Source organism: Monodon monoceros, unplaced genomic scaffold, assembly GCF_005190385.1.
Source record: "Monodon monoceros isolate NGI ecotype Baffin Bay Population unplaced genomic scaffold, NGI_Narwhal_1 Super_Scaffold_21, whole genome shotgun sequence".
In the NCBI taxonomy this organism is placed as follows: domain Eukaryota; kingdom Metazoa; phylum Chordata; class Mammalia; order Artiodactyla; family Monodontidae; genus Monodon; species Monodon monoceros.
In genome coordinates, this window is record NW_021703778.1 from 88,718,023 (window position 1) to 88,730,110 (window position 12,088).

Sequence of the window (12,088 nt, forward strand, 5' to 3'; positions counted from 1 at the left end):
TGGTCACCTTATCTTTGATAAAAAGAGGCAAGAATATACAGTGGAGAAAAGACACCTTCTTCAATAAGTGGTGCTGGGAGAACTGGACAGCTACATGTAAAAGAATGAAATTAGAACACTCCCTAACACCATACACAAAAGTAACCTCAAAATGGATTAAAGACCTAAATGTAAGGCCAGACACCATCAAACTCTTAGAGGAAAACATAGGAAGAACACAGTATGACATAAATCACAGCAAGATCCTTTTTGACCCACCTTCTAGAGAAATGGAAATAAAATAAAAAATACACAAATGGGACCTAATGAAACTTCAAAGCTTTTGCACAGCAAAGGAAGCCATAAAGAAGACGAAAAGACAACCTTCGGAACTGGAGAAAATACTTGCAAATTAAGCAACTGACAAAGGATTAATCTCCAAAATTTACAAGCAGCTCATGCAGCTCAATATCAAAGAAACAAACAACCCAATCCAAAAATGGGCAGAAGATCTAAATAGGCAGTTCTCCCAAGAAGATATACAGACTGCCAACAAACACATGAAAGAATGCTCAACATCAGCAATCATTAGAGAAATGCAAATCAAAACTACAATGAGATATCATCTCACACCAGTCAGAATGGCCATCATCAAAAAATCTACAAACAATAAATGCTGGAGAGGGTGTGGATAAAAGGGAACACTCTTGCACTGTTGGTGGGAATGTAAAATGATACAGCCACTATGGAGAACAGTATGGAGGTTCCTTAAAAAACTACAAATAGAATTACCATATGACCCAGCAATCCCACTACTGGGCATATACCCTGAGAAAACCAAAATTCAAAAAGAGTCATGTACCGAAATGTTCATTGCAGCTCTATTTACAATAGCCCGGAGATGGAAACAACCCAAGTGTCCATCATCGGATGAATGGATAAAGAAGATGTGGCACATATATACAATGGAATATTACTCAGCCATAAAAAGAAACGAAATTGAGTTATTTGTAGTGAGGTGGATGGACTTGGAGTCTGTCATACAGAGTGAAGTAAGTCAGAAAGAGAAAAAAAAATACTGTATGCTAACACACATATATGGAATCTAAAAAAAAAAAAAAAAGGTCATGAAGAACCTAGAGGCAAGATGGGAAAAAAGATGCAGACCTACTAGGGACTTGAGGATACAGGGAGGGGGAAGGGTAAGCTGGGACAAAGTGAGAGAGTGGCATGGACATATATACACTACCAAATGTAAAATAGATAGCTAGTGGGAAGCAGCTGCACAGCACAGGGAGATCAGCTCGGTGCTTTTTGACCACCTAGAGAGGTGGGATAGGGAGGGTGGGAGGGAGGGAGATGCAAGAGGGAAGCGATATGGCGATATAAATATATGTATAACTGATTCACTTTGTTATAAAGCCGAAACCAACACACCATTGTAAAGCAATTATACTCCAATAAAGATGTTAAAAAAATATCCTGGGATAAACCATAACGGAAAAGAATATAAAAAAGAATGTATATATATGTATAATGGAGTCACTTTGCTATACAACAGAAATTAACACAACATTGTAAATCAATGATACTTCAATTAAAAAAAAGAATGAAGAAGCTGATGTAAGTACTGTTATGAAAAAAGCTGGAGGTAATCAAGAATTCAATTTGATGTGTGATGTTTAGGGTTTTTTTTTAAACATCTTTATTGGAATATAATTGCTTTAAGATGTGTTAGTTTCTGCTGTGTAACAAAGTGAATCAGCTATATGTATAAATATATCCCCATATCTCCTCCCTCTTGCATCTCCCTCCCACCCTTTCTATCCCTCTACCAATCAGGTTAATTGGCCGGAGACATATAAATTAGACTAGCAAAAGACAGATTAACAAGAAAAAAACAAATAGAAGTTTATGCTTCTATGTACATGGAAGTACTCTGTGATGAGTAACTCAAAGTAGTGCTGAAAATTTGGGCTTATATAGCACCTTAACAAGAGAACAACACATTTTTAGAGAAGGGAGAAGACAAAAGAAAAGGACTTTGAGTGTCTAGGGCAGCAAATTCTCAGAAGGTAAATATATGAGGGAACTAATGGAAGATAAAGGCTAGTTAATACTCTGTTATATAGATTCCTCTGGTGCCATCTCTGGGCTGATGAGGGTCTAGAGCTGTCTCTGGTGATTAACTCCTGTCCTTCCTAGTAGAGAAGGGATGCGGGACACCCTTACAAATTATGTCTTGCTTTTAGGCAAGTGGGGGAGGGCAGAGACCTTTTCTTGTATCTGCTGCTTCTCAATTGCCTTCAGCTCAAAATTGTCTTTATGCTGAAGTGGTGTATTTGGGGATGGCATAATCTGCTGTCCTTCAATATCAATCAATTTTCTCTAAAAAGTCTGTATGAATTTACACTCACACCGTATATGAAATATATGAGACAGTCCATTTCCATATACCCTTACAAAACATGTTGTTATTCTTTTAAACATTTCTGAATGGATCAAAGATGGAACCTCATTATTGTTTTAGTTTGTGTTTCTCTGATTATAGCAAGACTTCTTAATATTTATAGCAACTTTTATATATAATGGATATTAATGCTTTGTTACATTTGCTACAAAAGACCTAATAATTTAACTTGTACAGCCAGCCAAGTAACACTTTTCTCCTGCCAGCAGCTATTTGAATTGCTGAGTACTGGGTGTAAACAATCAAACAATATAGTTAATCATGTAGACACCATTAAATGAAAATAATGCTTCAGAGAAACAACATAGTAGTACATGATTAACTGACAGATAAGTGGTTCAAAGTCTAAGAAATTGCAGAGCAGGAAAAGAGATTGGGTGGGTCCTGGAGCTGGTTCTTTTCTGACTTGCTGGCATTCTAGGATGAGGAGGTTGAGATGGACTGTGGTTTCCATTGTGATCTTCAGACCCCAAGGGCTCTACAGAGTAGCCAAGGGAACCCCCTCCCCAGTTCTTCCACCAGAGCAGCTCCTCTTAGGTCTGTTTATTATGCCTTTATTTGAATAAAGCACAATAGTCACTTATCTGAAAAAAAAAAAAAGTGAAAACCTCCAGACCAACACCATAGGCCAGAGGTTAAGAGCTAGGTTCTGCAATCAAACTGTTTAAGTTTAAATGACGGTTTTACTACTTACTAGGTAGGTGACCCTGGGCAAGTTTCTTAACCTCCCTAATGCTCTGTCTGCTCATCTGTAATACGGAATTGGGTAGTTGTAGGGATGGAAGAGGATAATGCACAACACATATAAAGCCTGGCGTTTAATAACACTCAGTAAATGTTAGCTAGATATGAAACTATTGTTACAGATGCTTGCCGTCCTAAAATGCCTGGGAAGGAATTCATGGAGGAGGTGGATGCTGAGTTTGCTTGAAGAATGGGTATAATGGGGACACGTAGAGATTGGGGAAGGGGCAGGATCATCCAGAGGTAGAGCTGAGCATGATCTATTTGGAGGCCACAACACAAGGGAAGCAGAATTTATTTATGGGCTACTAGGAGATAAGATTGGATACATGTGTTAGGACCCCACTGTGGAGGACTTTGAATGCTTGGCTAAGGAATTTGGACTTGAAACTTCATGTAGTAAGACATTTTCATCCTTACACAAAAATGCTCTGCAGTAATCTCGTCACATAGGAATCTTCGTATGCTCTCACACAGATGCACCATTTCATATTTCTTAAAAGGGAAGAAATGAAAAACAATGAAGTGTTTATCAGAGTCCCAAACTGACAATAACAATGAGAAGTGGAAAAAGAAAAGACACTGATGAAGAACTGGACTAAATGCAGGGACAAAGGTAGGAGAAGGGAAGGAGCTGAGTCCACCTGCCCACTCTCTCTGCTGGCTGTGCCAAGGATATTGTACCCTTCACCATCTCTGCCCAGAGCTTTCCAGTCCTTCACCAGTACCCTCTTGCCTGGGATGTTGTGGGCAGTGAATTATTTCAACCTGCCCCAGTCTTGATCCAAATTAGCTGAGGCCTTAGTAAACCTTGGAACTCAAGGTATTTCACCAGGGGTGTACTAGCCTGCCATGCGCCCATGGCCACCAGTCCCTTGCACACCAGGGTGGTCCCTCCTTTCCTCCTACCAGCACTTTTGCCGAGGTTCTCATTAGCCTTTTGCCTAGATTACTGCAACAGAGTTCTCACTGCCCTTCCCACCCTAGTCTTGTTTCCCTCTGGTCTGGATTAATCCCTAAGTACAGCTTTGATCACGCCACTTCTGCTCAAAAACCTGCCTTTAGTGAGATTGGTTCAAGATGGCAGAGTAGAAGGATGTGCACTCACTCCCTCTTGCGAGAGCACTGGAATCACAACTAACTACTGAACAATCATTGACAGGAAGACACTGGAACTCACCAAAAAAGATATCCACATCCAAAGGCAAAGGAGAAGCCACAGCTAGACAGTAGGAGGGGTGGAATCACAATAAAATCAAATCCCATAACTGCTGGGTGGGTGACACACAAACTGGAAAACACTTATACCATTGGGTGGATTTATATTTATACCATAAATCCACCCATTGGAGTGAAGGTTCTGAGCCCCATGTCGGGCTTCCCAACCTGGGGGTCCGGCAACGGGAGGAGGAATTCCTAGAAAATTAGACTCTGAAGGCTAGCGGGATTTGACTGCAGGACTTCGACAGGACTGGGGGGAAACAGAGACTCCACTCTTGGAGGGCATACACAAAGTAGTGTGTGCATCGGGACCCAGGGGAAGGAGCAGTGACCGAATAGGAGACTGAACCAAACCTACCTGCTAGTGTTGGAGGGTCTCCTGCAGAGGTGGGGGTGGCTGTGTGTCACTGTGAGTACAAGGCCACAGGCAGCAAAAGTTCTGGGAAGTACTCCTTGGCATGAGCCCTCCCAGGCTCCACCATTAGCCCCACCAAAGAGCCAGGTAGCCTCCAGTGTTGGGTCGCCTCAGGCCAAACAAGCAACAGGGAGGGAACCCAGCCCTACCCACCAGCAGACAAGCAGATTAAAGTTTTACTGAGCTCTGCCCACCAGAGCAACACCTTGCTCTACCCACCACCAGTCCCACCCATCAGGAAACTTGCACAACCCTCTTTGATAGCCTCATCCACCAGAGGGAAGACAGCAGAAGCAAGAAGAACTACAATCCTGCAGCCTGTGGAACAAAAAACACATTCACAGAAAGACAGACAAGATGAAAAGGCAGAGGGCTATGTACCAGATGAAGGAATAAGATAAAACCCCAGAAAAATAACTAAATGAAGTAGAGATAGGCAACCTTCCAGAAAAAGAATTCAGAATAATGATGGTGAAGATGATCCAGGACCTCGAAAAAGAATGGAGGCAAAGATCGAGAATATGCAAGAAATGTTTAACAAAGACCTAGAAGAATTAAAGAACAAACACCTAGAAGAATTAAAGAACAAAGAAACAGAGATGAACAATACAATAACTGAAATGAAAAATACACTAGACGGAATCAATAGCAGAGTAACTGAGGCAGAATGATGGATAAGTGACCTGGAAGACAGAATGGTGGAATTCACTGCCATGGAACAGAATAAAGAAAAAAGAATGAAGAGAAATGAAGACAGCCTAAGAGACTTCTGGGACAACATTAAATGCAACAACATTTGCATTAGAGGGGTGCCAGAAGGAGAAGAGAGAGAGAAAGGGCCAAAGAAAATATTTGAAGAGATTATAGTCGAAAACTTCCCTAACATGGGAAAGGAAATAGCCACCCAAGTCCAGGAAGTGCAGAGAGTCCCAGGCAGGATAAACCCAAGGAGAAACACACTGAGCCACATAGTAATCAAATTGACAAAAATTAAAGACAAGGAAAAATTATTGAAAGCAACAAGGGAAAAATGACAAATAACATACAAGGAACTCCCATAAGGTTAACAGCTGATTTCCCAGCAGAAACTCTACAAGCCAGAAGGGAGTGGCATGATAAATTTAAAGTGATGAAAGGGGAGAACCTACAACCAAGATTACTCTACCCGGCAAGGATCTCATTCAGATTCGATGGAGAAATCAAAAGCTTTACAGACAAGCAAAAGATAAGAGAATTCAGCATCACCAAACCAGCTCTACAACAAATGATAAAGGAACTTCTCTAAGTGGGAAACACAAGAGAAAAAAAGGACCTACAAAAACAAACCCATAACAATTAAGAAAATGGTAATAGGAACATACATATCGATAATTACCTTAAACGTGAATGGATTAAATACTCCAACCAAAAGACACAGGCTCCCTGAATGGATACAAAAACAAGACCCATACATATGCTGTCTACAGGAGACCCACTTCAGACCTAGGGACACGTACAGACTGAAAGTGAGGGGATGGAAAAAGATGTTCCATGCAAATGGAAACCAAAGAAAGCTGGAGTAGCAATACTCATATCAGATAAAATAGACTGTAAAATAAAGAACATTACAAGAGACAAGGAAGGACACTACATAATGATCAAGGGATCAATCCAAGAAGAGGATATAACAATTATAAATATATATGCACCCAACATAGGAGCACCTCAATACATAAGGCAACTGCTAACAGCTCTGAAAGAGGAAATGGACAGTAACAGAATAATAGTGGGGGACTTTAATGCCTCACTTACAACAATCAACAGATCATCCAAACAGAAAAGGAAACAGAAGCTTTAAATGACACAATAGACCAGATAGATTTAATTGATATTTATAGGACATTCCATATAAAAACAGTAGATTACACTTTCTTCTCAAGTGCGGACGGAACATTCTCCAAGACAGATCACATCTTGGGTCACAAATCAAGCCTCTGTAAATTTGAGAAAACTGAAATCATATCAAGGATCTTTTCTGACTACAACACTATGAGATTAGAAATCAATTCCAGGGAAAAAAACATAAAAAACACAAACACGTGGAGGCTAAACAATACGTTACTAAATAACCAAGAGGTCACTGAAGAAACCAAAGAGAAAATCAAAAAATACCTAGAGACAGATTACAACGAAAACACGATGATCCAAAACCTATGGGATACTGCAAAAGCAGTTGTAAGAGGGAAGTTTATAGTTATACAAGCCTACCTCAAGAAACAAGAAAAATTTCAAATAAACAATCTAACCTTACACCTAAAGGAACTAGAGAAAGAAGAAAAAACAAAAACCAAAGTTAGCAGAAGGAAAGAAATCATAAACATCAGAGCAGAAATAAATGAAATAGAAACAAAGAAAACAATAGTAAGATCAATGAAACTAAAAGCTGGTTCTTTGAGAAGATAAACAGAATTGATAAACCATTAGTGAGACTCACCAAGAAAAAGAGGGAGAGGACTCAAGTCAATAAAATTAGAAATGAAAAAGGAGAAGTTACAACAGACACTGCAGAAATGCAAAGTATCCTAAGCGACTACTACAAGCAACTGTATGCCAATAAAATGGACAAACTGGAAGAAATGGACAAATTCTTAGAAAGGTATAACCTTCCAAGACTGAACCAGGAAGAAATAGAAAATAGGAATAGACCAATCACAAGTAATGAAATTGAAACTGTGATTAAAAATCTTCCAACAAACCAAAGTCCAGAACCAGATGGCTTCACAGGTGAATTCTATCAAACATTTAGAGAAGAGATAACACTCATCCTTCTCAAACTCTTCCAAAAAATTGTGGAGGAAGGAACACTCCCAAACTCATTCTATGAGGCCACCATTACCCTGATACCAAAACCAGACAAAGATACTATACAAAAAGAAAATTACAGACCAACATCACTGATGAATATAGATGCAAAAATCCTCAACAAAATAGTAGCAAACAGAATCCAGCAACACATTAAAAGGATAATACACCATGATCAAGTGGGATTTATCCCAGGGATGCAAGGATTCTTCAATATACGCAAATCAATCAGTGTGATACACCATATTCACAAATTGAAGCAGAAAAACCATATGATCATCTCAATAGATGCAGAAAAAGCTTTTGACAAAATTCAACACCCATTTATAATAAAAACTCTCCAGAAAGTGGGCATAGAGGGAATCTACCTCAACATAATAAAGGCCATATACGACAAGCACATAGCAAACATCATTCTCAATGTTGAAAAACTGAAAGCATTTCCTCTAAGATCAGGAGCAAGACAAGGATGTCCACTCTCACCACTATTATTCAACATAGCTTTGGAAGTCCTAGCCATGGCAATCAGAGAAGAAAAAGAAATAAAAGGAATACAAATTGGAAAAGAAGAAGTAAAACTGTCACTGTTTGCAGATGACATGATACTATACATAGAGAATCCTAAAGATGCTACCAGAAAACTACTAGAGCTAATCAATGAATTTGGTAAAGTTGCAGGATACAAAATTAATGCACAGAAATCTCTGGCATTCCTATACACTAATGATGAAAAATCTGAAAGAGAAATTAAGGAAACACTCCCATTTACCATTGCAACAAAAAGAATAAAATACCTCGGAATAAACCTACCTAGGGAGACAAAAGACGTGTATGCAGAAAACTATAAGACACTGATGAAAGAAATTAAGGATGATACAAATAGATGGAGAGATATACCATGTTCTTGAATTGGAATAATCAATATTGTGAAAATGACTATACTACCCAAAGCAATCTACAGATTCAATGCAATCCCTATCAAATTACCAATGGCATTTTTTACAGAACTAGAACAAAAAATCTTAAAATTTGTACGGAGACACAAAAGACCCCGAACAGCCAAAGCAGTCTTGAGGGAAAAAAGCAGAGCTGGAGGAATCAGACTCCCTGACTTCAGACTAGACTACGAAGCTACAGTAATGAAGACAACAAGGTACTGGCACAAAACCAGAAACATCGATCAATGGAACAAGATAGAAAGTTCAGAGATACACCCACACACCTATGGTCAACTAGTGTATGACAAAGGAGGCAAGGATATACAATGGAGAAAAGACAGTCTCTTCAATAAGTGGTGTTGGGAAAACTGGACAGCTACATGTAAAAGAATGAAATTAGAACACTCCCTAACACCATACACAAATGTAAACTTAAAATGGATTAGAGACCTAAATGTAAGACCAGTCACTATAAAACTCTTAGAGAAAAACATAGGAAGAACACTCTTTGACATAAATCACAGCAAGATCCTTTTTGACCCACCTCCTAGAGAAATGGAAATAAAATAAAAAATACACAAATGGGACCTAATGAAACTTCAAAGCTTTTGCACAGCAACGGAAGCCATAAACAAAACGAAAAGACATCCCTCAGAATGGGATTAAATATTTGCCAACGAATCAATGGACAAAGGATTGATCTCCAAAATATATAAACAGTTCGTGTAGCTCAATATTAAAGAAACAAACAACCCAATCCAAAAATGGGCAGAAGACCTAAATAGACATTTCTCCAAAGAAGACATACAGATGGCCAAGAAGCACATGAAAACTGCTCAACATCACTAATTATTAGAGAAATGCAAATCAAAACTACAATGAGGTATCACCTCACACCAGTTAAAATGGACATCATCAGAAAATCTACAAACAACAAATGCTGGAGAGGGTGTGGAGAAAAGGGAACCCTCTTGCACTGTTGGTGGGAATGTAAATTGATACAGCCACTATGGAGAACAGTATGGAGGTTCCTTAAAAAACTAAAAATAGAACTACCATACGACCCAGCAATCCCACTACTGGGCATAGATCCTGAGAAAACCATAATTCAAAAAGACACATGCACCCCAATGTTCATTGCAGCACTATTTACAAGAGCCAGGTCATGGAAGCAACCTAAATGCCTGTCAACAGACGACTCGATAAAGAAGATGTGGCACATATATACAATGGAATATTACTCAGCCATAAAAAGAAACAAAATTGGGTCATTTGTAGAGACGTGGATGGATCTAGAGACTGTCATACAGAGTGAAGTTAAGTCAGAGAGAGAAAAACAAATATCATATATTAACGCATATATGTGATACCTAGAAAAATGGTACAGATGAATCGGTTTGCAGGGCAGAAATTGAGACACAGATGTAGAGAACAAATGTATGGACACCAAAGGGGGAAAGCGGCGGGGGGGTGGGGGTGGGGTGGGATGAATTGGGAGATTGGGATTGACATGTATACACTGATGCGTATAAAATAGATAACTAATAAGAACATGCTGTAAAAAAAATAATAATAAACAAAAAATAAAAAAACCCTGCCTTTAATCAAAGGAACACTTTCCGTTAAATATAAAAGTAATACACGTTCAAAGCAAAAGCTTGACCAACACCGAAAAGCTCAAAGTAAAGAAAAATTTCCCATAATTTTACCACCTACAGTTAATCTGTAACATATTGTTTTTTAAACTTCTTATGTTGCTTTTTAATATCTCATGAATTATTTCCCAATATCCTTTGTCCTTCTGTTGATTATATCAGGATGAGAGGAATAAAGTTTATGTATCTGACTCATTGTAGGACATTTGGGTTGCACTGAATATCCTTATGTTTACATTTTTATACACAAATTATGATTTTTTCTTAGGAAAAATTCCTAGAGGAGGAATCTGTGGATCAAAGGAATTTATGTTTTAAGGCTTTCTTTTATTTTGTAAGAAATGTTGATAAATTGCCCTCAGAAAGGTGTAACACTTTATCCTTCCATCAAGGAGAGGTATACCCATTACTACTGAGAAAATAGCAGCATCTCTGCCTGGATTCAAGCCACTCCTCATCCTGGCCCTGCTGCCCTCACAGGCTTTTCTCTCTCTCCTCCTCTACAGCCCCACTGCCCTCCTGCCAGATTATTCTCCTCGTACCTCACACATGCAAGCACATATCCATTCAGCAAACATCTCTGAGCACCCACCAGGTAAGGCGGGAGATTGTGGAGGTTAAGATTGTGCCTGGGTTTGATCCTGGTCCTCCCATTCCTGCATGTCAGGGACAATATGAACACCTCCATCCACAGGCTGTAAGGACATACACGATTTCAGACACGTAAAATGCTTCTGACAGTGGCTGGCACGTAGTGAGTGTTCAGCGAACATTAGCTGTAATTATCAGCAATTAGGAACAAGGCTCCGTTCTAGGCAAAGGGGGTCCAGGTGTAAGAAGATGGCCAAGGTCTCTGCTTCCGTGGAACTAATTCTAGATGCTATGAAGTGCTCTTCAGAAAATAAAAAGGGTGTTGTGATGGCAGATGATCATAGGGTGGGAGATGGGGCATCATGTTCAGAGGTCAAGGAAAGCCCCTGTGTGATGTTACCTCTGAGGCAAGACCCGAGGCGGAGACGGGCACTCAGGAGAACAGGGCTGGCTTGGTTTTTGATGTCTCAGATGGCAGGAGCTTTGCATCTCAGAGCTCATTGCAGGCAGATGGCTATTCTAAATTCTCTATTTGTTTTAAGGCTCATAATACATGGGGATATATTTTGATCCTTTTATATCCTTGTCTTTATCTTAGTCAAGCACCAGGAGTCATGTGGCCGGCCTTTACATCTCTTACTCGTCATTAACCAGCGTGGGCTGGTGGCCAAGGCAAGAAGGACTTGTGGGCGTTGCCATGTTTTTTTACTAATTGATTCTGCTTGATTTCCTGCTTTGCTGAACCTCTTCCTAATCCTCTTGGCTTTCTTTGCCTGCTCCCTTGAAGGCCCTCCCTTTTGTTCTCTAAAGTCATTGTCTCCCTGACATGAAAAGCACTTCAGTGAGCCAAATGCATAATTATATTAAGTAAAATAAAAACAAAAACAAAAAACTGAGTCCCTTAATGGAGAATGAGTTTTCTCCATGCATTGTAAACCTTGGGCGTGGAGGGGAAGATATCTTCCTTCTTCCCCCTCCCCTTTCCTTCCTAAACCAATAGTTGGCCTGGGTAAAGGGGAAACTGAGTGGGCTGCCCTTAGGAACAACGCTTTGAGCTGTGGGCAGCGGCCAGGAAAAGGCTGCCCCCAGTCCCTTCCCCCCCGTGGAGGTGACGCACACACCTGTGTGCTCTTCACTGCCCCTTTCAGGTATCTGACCTTTCAGGATCGAATGGCCATTGGTTGTTATGTATCGGGTGGAGAGGCTTCTGTGAAGGCTCAGTAGGTCCCGGTAG

At 39.8% G+C, this 12,088-nt stretch overlaps 1 protein-coding gene across 1 annotated transcript in view; it reads right to left on the reverse strand.

The window, feature by feature from the left end:
• The window catches only part of ADAL (adenosine deaminase like), a 56,877-nt gene that overhangs the window by 33,872 nt on the left and 10,917 nt on the right, over positions 1-12,088 (reverse strand). The gene's annotated exons all lie outside the window — the stretch shown is intronic.